The 18680-nt window shown below is 40.0% G+C and overlaps 1 long non-coding RNA gene across 1 annotated transcript; it reads left to right on the top strand.

The window, feature by feature from the left end:
* The first annotated feature begins 7799 nt into the window (after window positions 1-7799).
* LOC118566967 lies at window positions 7800-18207 on the top strand. Its single transcript, XR_004933401.1, has 2 exons — window positions 7800-8385; window positions 17255-18207. It is a non-coding gene; the product is annotated as an uncharacterized LOC118566967 (long non-coding RNA).
* The last annotated feature ends 473 nt before the right edge of the window (window positions 18208-18680 follow it).

The following is an 18680-nucleotide window of genomic DNA, read 5'->3' as shown; positions in this document are numbered from 1 at the left end:
TATATGGGCTGACTAGAAAATGTTTTCAGTCAAATTGATTATTTTTGCTTTAACCCCTGAATATTATGGATTTTTCAAAATTGATATTAATACATGTCTTGTGTCCTTCACATTTGTAAATTAATTTTGTTGTTTGTTTTTAAAGAATATTATTACGTTTTCTGCTCAAAGCGGTTAGAGTAAACTAATCCCAACTCCAGAGTCCCGATAGTAGATGGTGCAAGTTTAAAAACAACAGTCTAACCTACTGGAACTAGCTAGCTACCTGAAAGAGCAGCTGCTAGCTAACCATTATTAAGAAAACTTTTATTCATTAATAAAACTTTTGAAATGATCCCCCCCTTTGTTTTGTTTTTTTTTGCAAATGGCACCCTGATAATAAGTGTTAAAAGGACCTGGTCCCATATATTTTGTATGCAACATTAGGAATTCTGTCAGATAACTCAATTAGAAAAGACAGACAGAAAGTTAGAGGCTCAGCTTTTTGGTGTTAGTCAGTCTCAGCTAAAACAGGTCTAGATTTTGACCCATAATAAGTCTCTAATGCCAATTCTAGAGATCACAAAGATTTTAATTTTAACCAATATTTACCAAATTTTGCCTGGACGTTGATGAACAATTTAGACATTGTGTAGAGGTATTTTCCAAAAAGAAATGCTCACCGGGTTATTATTATTATGGTAACTTATTTTTAAAATACAAATTAAACTGCTGCTCATTTGCAATGATGGCTTTCTGTCAGCAATGCATACCTCTCTATATTACAAACAACTCTGTCATAATGGAGATGAATGTAGTAGTTCTTTTTCGGAATTGTGAGTCCACCTGCAGAGCTAACGTTTCCATATATAGAAACTCTTACTGGGCTGCTGAACTGGCAGGAGAAGGCAACATAAGATGGGTGCCCTGCACCTGAGATGCTTCGTTTATGGAACCCCCTTATTCAACTGCCAGATGATAGGCTGACCAAGAAGATTTCTTAAATAAGTATCATTGGGCTAATGAAATTGCTATACTGTTAGCTACTTCTTATTTAAACTATATATATTTTAATAAGCTGCAGTTTAATATAAATTCCAAAAACAATATATTTCTTGATGACTTAAAAAAACAAGGGAAACAAGATATCTGTAGATCTGTAGAGAATTTTACTCTCCTCTGTATACTGACTTGAAATGTTCCTTATTTGAATGTATAAATAAAAGTAATGCAGATGTCTTTTGGCTATCTGAGGATAAAATTCTTAGTTGGACGTATGACAGGTATATTTTGTGCATTTGCTACTTATATTTGTAAAGCTTGGGATATACGACTATGAGTGCTACATTCTTGTTACATGGTCTGAACTATAATGCCTTTCTAGTCTTACTGACCATTCAAAGTGCTGTACACTAGAGCCACATTCACCAAATCGCACTGACTAACATGCACACATTTATACACCGATAAGCAGCTTGGGAGGCAACTTGGGGTTAAGTGCCTTGCTCAAGGGCACATTGACATGTGAAAGCTGGAATCGAACCCACAACCATCCAATTGCAAGACAACTACTCAACCCATCTATGGGCACCTATGGTGCATGATACTAAAATATCATGAATTAATTAATATACAACAAACTAGGCTTTGGTGATATACAGAAAGCTTCCTTAAATGTGTGTTTCCATCAAGAACAGAGTAAATATATAGCTTGCCTTATTTGTGACCATCCAACCCTAACTTATATATTTTGCCCACAATTCAATTAAATTCAATTTTATTTATATAACGCCAATTCATGAAACATGTCATCTCGAGACACTTTACAAAGTCAAATTCAATCATATTATACAGATTGGTAAAAAGTTTTCTATATAAGCGAACCAGTTGATTGCTTCAAAGTCCCGACAAGCAGCATTCACTCCTGGAGAAGCGTAGAGCTACAGGGAGAGTCGTCTGCATTGTCCATGGCTTTGCAGCAATCCCTCATACTGAGCAAGCATGAAGCGACAGTGGAAAGAAAAACTCCCCATTAATGAGAAGGAAAAACCTCCAGCAGAACCGGGCTCAGTATAAACGGTCATCTGCCTTGACCGACTGGGGGTTACAGAAGACAGAGCAGAGACACAACACGACAGACAAAAAGCACAGAAGAACACATTGATCCAGTAATCTGTTCTACATTAGATGATAATAGTGGGTGATCTGTCGTCCTTGGATGATGTCACAGTTAACAGAACGTCAGACCAGGTGTACCTACTATGAAGAAAAAGAGAGAGAGAGCAAAAAGTTAAAAGGTGAAATGACAACAGTTATTTCAATGCAATGCAATGCAAAACTAGAGAACAGTAGACTGGAGAACAGTAGAAATCAGTAGAGTGAGAAAAATAGGCCCTGATGTCCTCCAGTAGCGTAAGCCTATAGCAGCATAACTATAGAGGTAGCTCAGGGTAACATGAGCCACTCTAACTGTAAGCTTTGTCAAAAAGGAAAGTTTTAAGATTAGTCTTAAAAGTAGACAGGGTGTCTGCCTCACGGACCAAAACTGGGAGTTGGTTCCACAGGAGAGGAGCCTGATAGCTAAAGGATCTGCCTCCCATTCTACTTTTAGAGACTCTAGGAACCACCAGCAGACCTGCAGCCTGAGAGCGAAGTGGTCTGTTAGGAATATACGGGGTAATCAGAGCTCTGATATATGATGGAGCTTGATTATTAAGGGCTTTATACGTTAGAAGAAGAATTTTAAATTCTATTCTTGATTTAACAGGAAGCCAATTATGGGAAGCCCAAATTGGAGAAATATGATCCCTCTTGTTGATTTTCATCAGAACTTTTGCTGCAGCATTTTGGATCAGCTGAAGACTTTGAATTGCATTTTGTGGACTTCCTGATAGTAAAGAATTACAATAGCCCAGCCTTGAAGTAACAAATGCATGGACCAGTTTTTCAGCATCACTCCTGGACAGAATGTTTCTAATTTTGGCGATATTCCGGAGGTGAAAAAAGGAAACTCTGGAAACCTGTTTAATATGGGATTTAAATGACATGTCTTGGTCAAAAATAACACCAAGATTTTTTACTTTATTACCAGAGGCCAGGTTAATGCCACCCAGATTAAGTGATTGGTTAAGAAGTTTATTTTTTGAGGACTCTGGCCCAAAGATTACAACTTCGGTCTTGTCAGAATTTAGATGCAGGAAATTTAAAGTCATCCAGCTTTTGATGTCATCAAGACATGACTGCAGTCGAAGTAACCGATTGGATTCATCAGGATTTATGGATAAATATAGCAGAGTGACATCAGCATAACAGTAGAAATTAATCCTATGCTGTTTGATAATTTTGCCGATTGGAAGCATATATAAAAAAATCGTACGAAACGTTGCCTTTGGCCGTACAGCCGCAATGCTTTTTAATACAGTACGTACGGATTTACACATACAATCACTTTGCGTGTGTCCGTTACGCGGTAGCGTACGTACGCGCGCAATACAAGCTCCTACATTTCGCCCGCTTGGTCCGAGTCGGTTCAAGTCGACGTTTCGTACGGGCGCGCTGCCTTTCGTGCACCATGTGATGGCGCTCTCTTCTAGATTTAGCAAATCGAGGGGGATCGGAGGGGGGGTGGGGGTGTGTACAAAAGGAAGGATAGCTGTACGTTACAATGGCTTATTAGACCACCCAGGATAGCGCCACCAACGTGTCAGAAAGTGCACTGCACGAACACAACTACGGACAGGAGGGGAAAAGTGGGGAAGCTTTTGCTATTGGCCGAGACCGTGGCTTATTTAATTATGCACATTTCTTAGGGGCCAAGGTGTACAGAAGGAGGGATGGTGTACAAGCCTGTCCAAATATCAATAGCACCAATGGTGGTGGGAAATGGTACTGCAGTGGAACTCTGGGCCCGTTTTGTTTCTGGAGTTATGCAATATTTGATTTTTGATAATTGAGGCCTTTGCAGCTCATGGATTTGGACCAACCTTATAAATGCTCATTTCCTGGAAGTGCTCTACAACATGCCACTAACCACATCTTCTTATCTCATTGCTAAAAGGAAGTAGCTATAGGAAGGGGATACAGGTATGAGCTCTTCCCTGTTGGTAGATGCCTCAAAGGGGCTCCTGTATGCCAAGTTGGAGCTAGAACAGGCAAACCATGTGTGAGCTGTGTGCCATCAAAGGTTGCACATTTTTACCTTTTGACCCCTACTGTGTCAACGTGGAACCACCCAGGGAGTTCAAAATCACAGGTTCTGCTCCTCATAAGCTCACCTACAAAATATGTTAAAATCAGCCTCCTGTGAAAAAAACAACAAAAGCTGATTGCCCCGAAAAAATCAGCCAAATTCCTAAGGGCTCAAGACAGTATTTGAGTCTCAAAAGCTGAGGCAGAAAGGTTTATTTATGCGCAGCGATACCAAAATTCAGATATGAGTTCTAGCCCACCCCTCAACCGCCGTCTGTGATTTTTGTGCCTCTGGGTGCTTGCGTCTAAGAATGGCAACCGTTTGAAATATGAAAAAGAGATGCACAAAACACACTGCTTCTAAGAAGCAGTGTGTTTTGTGCCACTGTTCAGCATAGGAGCAACGAAGGGTAACAAACTTGGTACCAAACAAAAGAGTAAATTGAGACGATCGAAACAAGCCCACTTGAACCCATGTAGCTCTTTCCTTTGTGTCCCAGCAGCTGGTTTTTTCACCTTGCTGAGGAGGCCTCAATGGGGCCTCCTAGAAAGCAGTGTTTTGTGCCACTGTTTAGCAAAGGAGCATCGTAGCCTCACAAACTTGGTACCAAACGAAAGAGTAAATGGAGACGATCGAAACAAGCCCACTCGAGCCCATCTAGCTCTTTCTTTTGTCTGCCAGCAGCTGGTTTTTGACCTTAATGAGACCTTAATCAGGGCCTCCTATAAAGAAGTGTGTTTTTTGCCACCGGTTGGCATAGCACTGAAACAGCTCTGGTGAAGGTCACTAATGATATTCTCATGGCCTCAGATAATGGACTTGTGTCTATACTTGTCCTGTTAGATCTCAGTGCTGCGTTTGATACAGTTGATCACAATATTCTCCTACAAAGACTTAAACATACTGTAGGGATTAAGGGGAAAACATTAGGCTGGTTTAAATCTTATCTGTCAGACAGATTCCAATTTGTTCATGTTAATAATAAATCTTCCTCAAACTCTAGGGTCACTTGTGGAGTACCACAGGGTTCAGTCCTTGGACCAATTCTCTTTACTATATATATGCTTCCGATAGGCAAAATTATCAGACAGCATGGGATTAATTTCCACTGTTATGCTGATGATACTCAGCTATATTTATCCATAAATCCTGATGAATCCAATCAATTACTTCGACTGCAGTCATGTCTTGATGACATCAAAAGCTGGATGACTTTAAATTTCCTGCATCTAAATTCTGACAAGACCGAAGTTGTAATCTTTGGGCCAGAGTCCTCAAAAAATAAACTTCTTAACCAATCACTTAATCTGGGTGGCATTAACCTGGCCTCTGGTAATAAAGTAAAAAATCTTGGTGTTATTTTTGACCAAGACATGTCATTTAAATCCCATATTAAACAGGTTTCCAGAGTTTCCTTTTTTCACCTCCGGAATATCGCCAAAATTATAAACATTCTGTCCAGGAGTGATGCTGAAAAACTGGTCCATGCATTTGTTACTTCAAGGCTGGGCTATTGTAATTCTTTACTATCAGGAAGTCCACAAAATGCAGTTCAAAGCCTTCAGCTGATCCAAAATGCTGCAGCAAGAGTTCTGATGAAAATCAACAAGAGGGATCATATTTCTCCAATTTTAGCTTCCCTTCATTGGTTTCCTGTTAAATCAAGAATAGAATTTAAAATTCTTCTTCTAACGTATAAAGCCCTTAATAATCAAACTCCATCATATATCAGAGCTCTGATTACCCCGTATGTTCCTAACAGAGCACTTCGCTCTCAGACCGCAGGTCTGCTGGTGGTTCCTAGAGTCTCTAAAAGTAGAATGGGAGGCAGATCCTTTAGCTATCAGGCTCCTCTCCTGTGGAACCAACTCCCAGTTTTGGTCCGTGAGGCAGACACCCTGTCTACTTTTAAGACTAGGCTTAAAACTTTTCTTTTTGACAAAAATTATAACTAGTGACTCATGTTACTCTCAGCTACCTTTATAGTTTTACTGCTATAGGCTTAGGCTACTGGAGTATATCAGGATCTAATTTTCTCACTCTATTTGAGTTCTACTGTTCTTCAATTATGCATTATGTGTTGTCATTTCTGCTTTAACTTTCTGTTCTCTCTCTTTTCTCTTCATAGTAGGTACACCTGGTCTGGCGTTCTGTTAACTGTGACATCATCCAGAGAAGACGGCTCACCCGCTACTACCATCTAATGTAGAACAGATTACTAGATCAATGTGTGCTTCTGTGCTTTTTTGTTTCTCTTGTTGTGTCTCTGTTCTGTCTTCTGTAACCCCAGTCGGTCGAGGCAGATGACCGTTCATACTGAGCCCGGTTCTGCCGGAGGTTTTTCCTTCCCGTTAATGGGTGGTTTTTCTTCCCACTGTCGCTTCATGCTTGCTCAGTATGAGGGATTGCAGCAAAGCCATGTACAATGCAGATGACTCTTCCTGTGGCTCTACGGTTCCCCAGGAGTGAATGCTGCTTGTCTGGACTTTGATGCAATCAACTGGTTTCCTTATATAGGACATTTTTGACCAATCTGTATAATCTGACCCAATCTGTATAATATGATTGAACTTGACTTTGTAAAGTGCCTTGAGATGACATGTTTCATGATTTGGCGCTATATAAATAAAATTGAATTGAATTGAATTGAATTGGTGTTTAAGTGCTGCCGTTGTAAAGCTGTTCAAACTGCTAAAACCAGTGTGATTCCATATCCCTCTGTTGGAGTTGAAAAGTAAACATGGCCAGCAAAATAGGTTGGTGTGCACTCGTAGTGTTCATAGTTACAGTTTTTAACTTTACAAAGTTCTTACTGGCCTGTGTTAGTGAATCAAGGTTTAGTGAGGGTTTTCCATTTTTAATTATTTATTTTTTATCTGTGAAAGAGTGCTTTGAAAAAGCCGATTTTAATACATCTGTTATGCCATCTGTTAAGAAAATATCTCCCCCCCACCCCCGGTGTTGCCCCCGGGGGAGGGGGGGGTCAGAAGGAGAGGGGGTCAACCATCCTCCCCCTGAGCTTTGCAGGAGGAGCTCTAAAGTTGATAAAAAAGACCATATAAAAATAATAAAAATATTATTTTTAGTTTAATTATTAGAATTTTCTAAACAAAGGCACAAAACTGATTTTAGAGCCATTTTAAAATGTAACTTTAGTGTTTTTTATACTTTCTTCTTTGATAGATTTAGTTACACAGCAATTTCTTTATTCACTTTAGCAGAGCTTCCTAAGTTTGACTGGGACTCACAAGATCTACTGGAAAAAATCAGTAGGATAGATCAAACACACTGGTGTGGATCCTAAAACATCTCTGTCCATTATGGGTGGATTATTTGGAGAAATAATGTTAGACAGCGTGTCCTCTTCAGTGTCTCAGCTGATGAACTTAAATCCTGGGACAATATTTGATACACCATTTGCCTGTGGCTTAAAGGGAGGGGAGAAAGACTAAGCTTGAGTTTGTTAATTACTAAAAGATACTAAAATTACAGTTATTGGAAAACAAAGTAGGACGGGAGTAACAGTAAGCAGCAGATTGCACCAAGCAATGTCTCTAATTTAATTTAAGGAGGGGGGGGGGTGCCTCCTCCACTTTTTTGTTCTTCATTTGATTCCAGATTTGTTGTTCTTGCGCATGGACGCGGATGGCATCGTGACGGATCAGCGCAGACACGGGGGAAGGAGCAGAGGACCGAAAAGACGAGGTGGACATGTCAGAACTTTTTGAACACCTACGGCTGCTTATGCTGGACACTGGGCATGTGGCTGTTTCACATCATCAGCCAGTCAGCCTGGCATCAAGTCACCGAATCCTGGCATGAAGTCCCAATACAACCTCACCTCTAGAAGGTCAGTACCCCAGCAAGGGGATAACGCTCCCACGAACAATGTTTCCGCACCCTGGAAAAGTGGCCAGCGCTCATGAACAGCGCAGATACCAAGCTGTCAAGGGAAGTGACTGCATGAACTTTCTGCACATATTGGAGCCACTTGATTCATCAGAATCTGAGTTGTGAAAAGGGGACTTTGTCACTGAGGTGCGTCGCAGAGACATTACAGTGATCTGCTACTGCAACACTGGGGGAAGAAATGTAGAGTTCCACACATGAAAGCCTTGAATATAAAGTCTTAACTCCGATCTCATGTTTGCCTGATCTGTTGCATGTCAATCCAAGTTCATCTCAGGAGCCACAAACTGGTATCAAACATCTTTAAGGTAAAACACAGACAGTTATTTCTAGCCATATACTACTGAACGGATTTAATGGAATGTGATCTGAATGGCCTGTGTTCTCATATTATTTCTTTCTCTCCACCTTTTGAGTTCCTGGGCAGATGGATCGGAGCTAGTTAATAATTTCTTAAGGCAGCCAATCGAGCGTGTCCCAGTGCACAGGTTTGCGGTTTTAAAAAATATACTAATATCCATAAAAATTTTTTGCTATGTAACTGATATGTTCCTTTTAAACATGAGTTTTGATCCTATTATGTCCAGGACCATATTGCTCATGATTAAACAATAGAAGGTGTACTTTACTATCACAATTATGGGCAGAAAATCCACTGGGGTGGGAATACTTTCACGTGCTCCACTTAGATTTAGGGTCACAGTTGAGTTGCCTCTCTGGTTACAAAATTATCTTAGCCCTGCACCTTCCTGATAAAGGTGCTTACTTTTATTAAATCTAGTATGCTTGAGATTCAGATAGGTTTAGTAGCTTATTAGTTTATACTTGGGTTATTTTACATTTAAGGGGTGAATTTGAACTTACTTTGATTTCAAAAGTCGCCAACAGAAGGGAAAGTGGGTCACATTATTGCATCTTACCATTTACACTAGTTATTAGTTTGATCCATTAGGATCAAAACAGAGGGAAATTGTTATAAAAATATCTTAGTCAGGCAGAAGGTGTGTCTCCCCTCTGTTGCTGGGTAGAATAACAGGGCGTTTTATTGCCATCCTCCCCCTGAGCTTTGCAGGAAGAGCTCTAAAGTTGATAAAAAGAATGTTTTTCCAAAACTTACTTCAAACAGACTTCTCCATCGCGCGATGAAATCATCTTGATTGGTAATGTAAACTCTGTCTCCATATTTAATTTTTATGAATTAAATATGCATATTACAATGTTTTACCTCTGATCAATGCTTTCCTCATTTATTGTCAAATCTCAAACCGGGGGAATAAGGGCCTTTATTAGCGAAGCAGAATTAGGCCAATAATTCTAATACAACACATCACACCATGGCTAAATAGTGTGAACTGTGACATGGGGAAGGATTAAAATTGCGTTGTAAGGAAGAGAGTTTCAGGCAAGGACAGCCTTTCTCTCAGCAGGGTGCCTGCTGTAAATCACCCCCACAGACAAAAGACCAGACCCTCACTCCTGACCAGCTCTCAGACTCTGAGACGACCACAACTTTCTCCTGGGGCTCCCGAGGAGATGGGGGGCTAGCGAGACACACGGTCTCCTTCCTCAACAACCATGAGGACTCACAGGCCAAAAAGAAAGGAACGATAGAGACATTTTTCTGAGTGCCTGTCATAAGCTGGTGAATAGTCAAGAATAACTTTGTAAACTGTGGAATGTATTAACTTTGATTAATATTTTAGTACACATTTATAAAGGTATAACGTGCTTTTATTGTGCAATATATTTGCTTTGAGGCCTGTCTGTTTACCAGAAGAAGAGAATGTGAATAGGTTCTGTGTATGAGTATCAGGAGAACTTTCAAGGCCAGTCCGAGGCAGTGGGAAAGAACAGAAACTCCAGTTCACATGCAGCTGGAGAAAATAATGAGGGAAGATAGTTATTAGGGAGTAAGATAGCGATAGGATGTGTGCGTCATTCATTGTGTGACTTTGTATAATCTGTGTTCTAACTTTAATAAAACTAGCCTGAGCGGGAGAGAGAGCGAGAGTTGTTGCCCGGAATCGGCAGGTGTATCATCTCTCCCCTTTGCAAAGGTGAAACTGAAATTCTGCGTCCATGGCTGAGTTATTATTTTAAAGTCCTGCACAACGAATTAACGAACCCGGGGAAGCAGACGGCTTCAACATTTGGGGGCTCGGTCCGGGATTCGGGGTGACAGGCAGAATTGGACTTCAGATTGGATCGAAAGGACGAGGGACACTGGCTGGCCACAACAAAACAAGGTAGGCAGAACCTGAATCTGCATTTTCGGCTTAGAAAAATAGTCTAAATTAAGTGTCCCAAGTCTCAGTAGAACTAAATCTGCTAAATTAATGCTTTGGAGTGCCTTGGAGCAGTACTGAAAAAGTGTGGTTCAGAAATGTATTGAGAATTTTGAAAAAAAAGAGAGAAAAGAAAAGAGAACGAGACCAGGCAAAAATAGTTCTGACATAAAATAACAGAAATAGAGGTAGACCTGTGAGTTCCGAAATCTAAAGGTGTTTCTCGAGCGTGGCGGCTCACTGCGGTTCTCGACGGGGAACCGTCTTTTTGCTGGGTTAGAGGCCCGAGAAGTGAGAAACCTCGAATTCTACATAAAAGGTTGAGCGAGATCAGGCAACACACATTGAATGGATGCGGAGATAACAGAGGGACTCTGTGAAGCTCCGATTACAGACGAAATAAAGTTCTGATATAACATTACAGAACTAAGAACAGAGTAAAATATAAGTTGTGCGGATAACACAACAAGAAAAAGTCCTGTGAGCTTTAAATCTTTTTTTTTAACAAACCGTGACCTGACGTAGAAACAGGGAGACCGGTTTATGAGCCGTGAGCTGGACACACACACACCCAGCGAGAATCGGACAGGGAATAAAGATAAAGATAAAATGAATGAGCTGTTGGCTGAACACACAATCAGCTATGACAGACTTTTGTTAAAAAAAAAAAAAACAGTTTGAATGTTGAGTGCTTGACTGGGGGAGAACGCCAAAACGCGAGCGATCCCCACTTGCTGCGGGTTTGCATGAGCCATAATATTAAACAGCAGGACCCACTCTGATCAAATTTAACATTTAGCTACATGGGTAAAATAATACAATTCAGGTTTAAGAGGTGACTTAACAAACAGAAAATAGCTAAAATTCCAGGAAGCTATCTTTAATAAATCGGGAAATCTAAAAGGTAAATACAGAGCAACACTCTGGGAGTTTTTTAGAACAAGGAGTTTTCATATAAAAAAAAAGAAAAAAAAAAGAGAGAGACGTCTCGCAGAACACCACGCGCAAGCTGTCTGTCTGTCTTGTACAACATATTGTGTCTGTGGAAATGAGATCATTTTGTTTGAGTGAGTGGGGGAGAGACTGCTTGGATCCGCGGAGATTGATGTCTGTGCGCTAATGGGTTTTTGTGTGTAAGTCTGTGTGTGTAGATTTGTGCGTATGACAGAGCTGAGAATAGCAACTGAAGCGTAAGAGGTGCATTTGATCAGGATATTAGTGAAAATAAATAGAATTGTGCAGCATGGATATCAATGGGATGACAGATCGATGTATTTGTGGCTTTTTTGCCGCAACAAAGCGTTCTGAGTGCAACCAGCAGTTAGTCGAGGCAAAAAACAAAAAACAAAAAAAAAAAAAAAAAAACGGAACTTTAGAAGCTCCGTTTCGCGGGGGAAACATTTTAGTAATGGACCGAATAGATGATTATCTCGGCTAGTGGGGGAAAATGACTAAAAAAAACGTGAAACGTAATGAGATAAAAGATGACAGGCGAGTGGCGAGATGTTAAACCTTGTTTCTGCGGAGGCGCGGCGTCGGACAGCCGGTAAATTGAGCGGTTACGGCGGTGCGGGGCAATTTTGCCAACTAAACTTCCCCGAGAAGTGACAGAGGCGCGTTGGCCAATAAGCATAATATTTCGGCAAAATATATTTCGGCAATCTAAACTTTTCAAACATGATCTGTGAAAAATACTGTTAAAGGGAAAGACACATGTGTGTGTTTTGTTCGTCTAATTGTCTTGTTGTATGTGTTATTGGTGTGAAAGCTCTGTTCGTCTTTGGAAAATAATCCAGATTAAAATCCTAGAAAACCATGGTTTCAAAAAGTGTTTATTTGCGCTGAATGTCTGCAGCATTCAAAACAAATGCACTTTGGAAACTTCCATTAAACAGAAAGGTTTAACTAAACGGTTGTAAGAGAAAAAGACTTAAGAATTAATAATATAAAAGTTTGTCTAGCCCAAATTAAATTTAAACACGTAGATATTAACATGACTTAAATAAATATATCTCAGGCTTGTTACAAATGATTGAAACTGGGGATAAAGGTTTTTGGGTGCCTAATTATGGAGTACAGTTAACCAGAGCCGTGGGGAAAGTATTCAGTTACACTATTAATGCACAAAGCTTGTATTTGACAATGGATTGCATGACAGCTGTAAAAATAATAGAGTAGGGTCTTTTTTAGATTGTAATGTTATAACTTTATTAACTTGGCAAACAGCATATGGGGAGATTATAGGGGAGAAGTGGAGCTGGATGGTTTATGTGTAGGGGAGACTTTTTACACTGAGCTGAGGCAAACCTCGGGGGGACAGTTTGACCTAAAGCAGGACAATAGATATGATAAACAAAACTGACCATGATGAAAACATCTGAATGTGTTGGGCGGAGAGTTAACGGTTCCTGGTGACACCCCCAGGAACAACACATTAGAAACACCCATCAACCATACTTGTCATCTGTTACTACACCTACAGCCCAACTTCGCTGAAAACAGCCGAGGGTTGGTCACTGATAGTTGATATGTCCCGCCTGCTGCTCAGGGCGCAGCCCTCCCCTCTAGAGGCAGACTTGCTGTCTCTGCATTGACAAACTTAGGGACCGCTCAGGAATATGTGTTTGAGAAAGAGAGTAAATAATAAATGAATAATAAAACTTATATCTGTGTTTAGGAGTTAAATATATATATATTTCAGCATGAAATATTTATTTATTCACACATTTGTTTATACATTGTGTAAACATCAGGGCATAATAATTTGTGAGTTAGCTCATTATTGGCTATAGTTCATCATTTTATGGCACCAGAATGTTGTCATTCCAATTCTGAAAAGTACCTAAAAAGAAAAATAGTTTTTGTATAAGCATAATTTTAACTAGTGTGGTTTATTGCAAAAGTGCATATTAAAATTCCCAAATGAGCTTTTATACTTTTAGAAATAAAAAGATAGAATACGAGATTAATTGAAATTAAAATTTTAATAGTTTGAGAGCCCTAGTTTGAATATAATACACTAGACTTAAATCTGGTTGATCTAAGGAAAGCAGGAATTAGCTCACTAACAACTGCTGCTAATTGTAGGTCTAGGAATCACCAGTTAGCAGAAACAAAAGTTAAAAGTTAAAATGGAACTTAAAGCTGTTTGGTAAAAGTACAACCCGGTTGATTAGACATATTTTATCAGCCCTACGTCTAGTCATGCATCAGTTTTACAGTTATCCTCAGATGGAGTTGCTGATGTTTAAGAATTTATGAAGAATGTTACTGGTTTAAATCGTTTTACTACAGAAGTTAAACTTTGCAGAGGGACAGAAATCAACAGGAACAAAAAGGATTTGGAAAAATTAAAGGGCAGATCCCAAAGGATTTTTTTTTAATGTAAACACGTTCTCTAAATTAGATAATTTGACTAAAGGTACACATGGTTGTGTGCCCTCTTCTGCTGCAAATTATATTGAAAATGATGCTTGAACGTTCCACATGCCAGATGTAACTTTGTTTTCTTTACTAATTTCTTACTTGGAAGATGGAGTTATAAAACATTCTCCCTTAACACCCCAGCAGTGGTTCTTAATTTGACTGGGGCACACAACAGCGGTGAATTATTCAGAAAAATGGTTTTAAAGGGTTTGTCCTCTTCAGCATTACAGCTGATTGTGATTATGCTCGCTGGGACAAAACATTTGGTACATCATTTTCCAATGTGGCTCAGGATGGGGAGAGAAAGAGTAAATAATAATAATAAAAAAGTATTACAAGATCTATTATTTAAATTGCAATTACAAGGAACAAAACAGAAAGTGAGTAAAATGAAAAGTGAACATGTGATGTTTCAGCAGTTGGATCTTCAACCCTGAAGGTGTCACCTCAGTTTAATTAACTCTAAGGAGGAGGCTTGCCTATTGCCTCCTTTTCTCTATTCTTTATTTATTTACAGGTCTGTTGGTTGCTGAACGTGGAAGCAGATGGCTTGGTGGTCAGTGTGGCGTCGAGTATTGAACCCAGGGCGTGATGGATGAGTGTTTGGAGCTGATATGGTGGACATGTTAAAGCACCCATCGACATACAATTGTGATTGTCCTGGACATTGAACGCCTGTGGGCTGTTTCACCCCACCAGCAGGTCAACCTGGTATGAAGCAACCAAGTCCTGACATGACCTCACCTCCTCAAGGTCAGTACCCCTGCAAGGGGATAACTCGTCTGATGACACACCCCTGAGCATGGCCAGCTGCATGAGCACTACAGACTCTGAGCTGTCAGCGGAAAAGACTGCATGAACTTTTGGTGGACACTGGAGATACATATGGGCCTCTGAGTTGTGGACTAAGACTGTCACTGAATATGATACTGAGAGAAGAAACAGTGTCTGCCCTTGTGATCTGAGAGGGAGAAAGCATTGCTAGCATCTATGGAGGACTGAGAACAGAGCCTGCTACAACTGGTGTTCTCTCCAGCTATGGAAGATGCAACGTCTGGGTTCCTGCTCTTCCTCCCACCTGACCTGCCACACGTCACTCTGTTCTACGACAGCAACCGCACAGACTGGTATCATGATTCTTTAAGGTAAAACACAGACAGTCATTCTAGGAATATGTATGTGGCACCTGAGCGTTTGGCAGCTGTTACTGCTGAACAATTTATAACGATATATGAGGTCGGATGAAACGATTTCACACATTTGTCTTTCTCTCCATGTTGAGCACCAAAAAGAAGTAGGGGCATGGTTAAACATTCCCTTCAGGCAACTGATTGGGCTCCTACCAGCGTGCAGGTTTGTTGCTTTAAAATATACTCATACCTTTTAAGTTATCTGTGATGTAACTGATAAGTTTATTTCAAACATGAGTTTGAAGTGTTACCATGGCCGGGAACGTACTGATCATCATTAATCAGCAGAAGGTCCACGGAGGTGGGAATACTTTCATGTGTTCCAGTTACATTTAAGGTTAGTAAAGATAAAATACCAATTTGCCAAGGAACGTGTCTTTCGTGGGCTGTGTTATTTTCCGCAGGAACAACCAATGTGTCCCCCAATAACAAGCAAAGCGTTCTAACAAACCTAAACTACAGCGCGTGGAAGACACATTATAGTTTTGGGACTAAATGGCTGCTGTGACAACTACATGGTGGGTACGTTGATCTCACGCAACCTTTGAGGGACCTCGGGAAAATATCAGGTATGATAAAGTTGAATAAGATTTTGAATTGGATTCAGGATTCGAGGAATTTTTTTTTCTTCTTACTTCACCAAAGATTACCCTATGCAGTTGAATTGACTATTATTGACAGCTTCTTATGTAATGATGGGTGTGGAGCAGAACCCGATATTCTGCAGAACAGTTATTCCTTTAAACTGGATTTAATAGAAGACAGGTGAACATAAACAGGATCCAAATAGATTTAAGGCAGACATCCAAACAAGGTGGACGGGAACTGGCGAACAGACTTGGCAGAGTAAACTGAAACAGGTAATCCAAAACAGAATCAAGGTGCCGGGGCTCTTACCAAAACAGAGAGAGTAACCGAGGAGGAACAGGAGCATGGGCATGTGAGTGTGACGGACCAACAAATAACTGAGGAGCAAGTGAGGCTTAAATAAAACAGGTGAGCAGAGGGAACTAATTAACCATAGGACGGTGGAAGCAATAACAATGCTGACAGAAGAATAAACCTAAGACTGAGGATAACACAAAGCACAGAACACAGATAAGGACTAATACAAAGACCGGAAAACTTAAAACCATACACAGACTAAACAGGAACCTAAAATAAGATAGAACCTACAAAAGAAATAAAACCAGAGGCAGGAGAGAACTAACTTCACCAAACAATAAACCTAGACAAAAACAGAACGTTACATTTTACTGTTGTTTCTGGAATAAAACTAGTTTGATTCCAAAAGGGGGATGTACATATCAGTAAATGTTAGATAAAATATTAGATAAAATAGAAAAACAGGGTGCAGGATTTTTTACATGAGAATGGCATCTATTGAAGAGGAACTGAGAGAGGAACTAGAAAAAGCTGTTCCTGCGTAACAGCGAGTGAGAATGCTAATCTGCAGAATGATTGAGCAGAAGATGCAGAAAACATTGAAATCAGATTTAAAGAATTGAAAAAAAAATTGAATTAAGAATTTAAAGGGATTTGAAGAATTTGAAAAACTTGAAGAAATTTGAAAAATTTAAAAAAAAAACTTGAAAGAATTTGAAGATTAAGAACAATTAGAAGAATGGGAAGAATTTGAAGGAATTATTTTAAAATATTTTAAAAAGTGTAAACGTTAGCATAACCATGAGATATAGCAGGCATGCCGGGAACGAGCCGAACGTTTTGACACCAAAATTGTTGAAATTGGTTGAAGTATGCGGGAGTAGTTAGACATCGACGTAATAATAATAATAATAATAATAAAGAAAAACAGGAAAACAATAAGTGAGAAGGCTGTATAGCATTCTCACTGATTAATTACAAGAAGAGTGTAGGTGGAGCAGAGCAGTTTCAGAGGTGCGTTAGAGTAGAACAGGTGCTGTAAAACGTGGTGTTTCCTCCAGGATTAAAACAGGAACTTTTTCTGAAGCACCCGGAGTAGAACATTATAGAGGTTACAGCAATGTCGTGTGTAAAGTAGTGTGTGTGCGCGATGTGTGGTCATTTTAATCCAAGGAAGATTTGGACATCGTTATAGGAAAAAATGTACTTTGATTTCAAACCACAATTAACTAACTTTTGATTCCACAGACACGGTGATTCACATCCGAGGTTTAAAAGTGTTTGTGTGTGCGTGCGTGAATTCTTTTACAGGATGACCAGAGGCCTGTGAAAGGAGAGAACAGAGAAACTATGATAAAATGTCTCATTAACTATTACATTTCCAAAAATAGGTTTCCTGATAGGATGAAGATGGAACAATAAAAGGTGGTAAGGATTAATTAGTATCTGAAAAATAATTGGCTGAAATCTGTGCACTAAATTGATATGGGGTAAAGTTTTGTTTCTTGTTGGAGTGTTCAGTTAATTTCATTACAGGATGCACTCTCTGACTGGAAGGAGATTTTCGGGGTTGCGACGTCAACCTCCCAGGATTCACAGGTAGCACACGAAATTTGACATCTAAAGATTGTTGTGTAGTTTCAGATTATATTGGAGATTCCTAAGGAATGTGAAGGAGGGTCCACAAACCCCCAGACCTCGGCTGAGTGCGCGCTATGGTCAACGAAGGACAGAGGTGGGGGTTGTGATTTAGGGTGCTCTGACCAGAGTGCGGAGCCGTGAGGTGCCACCACAGGGTGCCAAAGGAAACACCGAGACCAGTGCAGAACCAGAGTGGGAAAGTCATCAAAAGAAAGTGGTCAGAACCAAGGTGGACCAGCCCGTACCAGATGGTGGAACGCACTTCGCACGCTGTCAGGCTCAAAGGAAAAGGCGACACCTGGTATCATTGGAGTCAGTGTGCAGCCACTGAGGAACCCCAGCGCTCTCAAACATCAGGTGCGCCAGGATTTACAGGATAACATCACAACGCTGTGAAAGGGAGCCTATCGGTGAATCCTCTACTCAACCACGGTCATAATAAAACCCGTAGAGAGATTCAGTGAGCTTAAGCTCACTCACAAAAATCGCGCAAAGGAGACAGAGCAGAAGAACAAAGAAGAAGAGGCGGAAGAAGTGGGCAGTGAGCTGCTCTCCTGCTCCAGGAAAAAAAAAAAAAAAAAAAAAAAAAAAAGCATTAAACAGAAGAGGCGGAAGTAGTGTTTTTTACCTGACCACTTGGTGTTGTAGCAGCTCTTACACTCAGAGAGAAGAAGAAAACCAAAAAGAGACTCAGAGAACTTAAGAAAAAAAAAATTGTTTTTATATATGTATTTTTGCATTTCTTGTTGAAATTTGTGTGTTTCTCCACAGGTGTTTTTCCACAGGGGCACTAAAATAGCATTAACCAAACCCCCTAAGGGTTGTGTTGCTGGAGGTTTATTATTATCAGTTGTTATTGTTACAGGTATATTGTGGTATTTTTGCGACTTTCCATTCCTGAACATGTCCAGCTGATCCACCTAGGAAGACCACAAAGACGCGCTATTACAGCAGCATCCAATGACTGGTGCTTAGAACAATATGGCGGAGTGGAATTAAATTACAGTCGGAGGGCGACAACTACCTTTCAGGTCCACCTTTGTGATATTGTAAAGTGCGGTAGTAAAATTAATTATGGACAGTGGAGCAGATAAATAAAAAAAAAATAATAATTATGTTAATTGTTTTAAGTCAGAGCTGTTATTAGTGAGCTATAAGAGGGTCAAACGCATTCGG

This window comes from Fundulus heteroclitus, chromosome 19 (genome assembly GCF_011125445.2).
Source record: "Fundulus heteroclitus isolate FHET01 chromosome 19, MU-UCD_Fhet_4.1, whole genome shotgun sequence".
Lineage (NCBI taxonomy): Eukaryota > Metazoa > Chordata > Actinopteri > Cyprinodontiformes > Fundulidae > Fundulus > Fundulus heteroclitus.
Note: the sequence above shows the minus strand (reverse complement) of the source record. Positions and strands in the feature narration are given on the sequence as shown.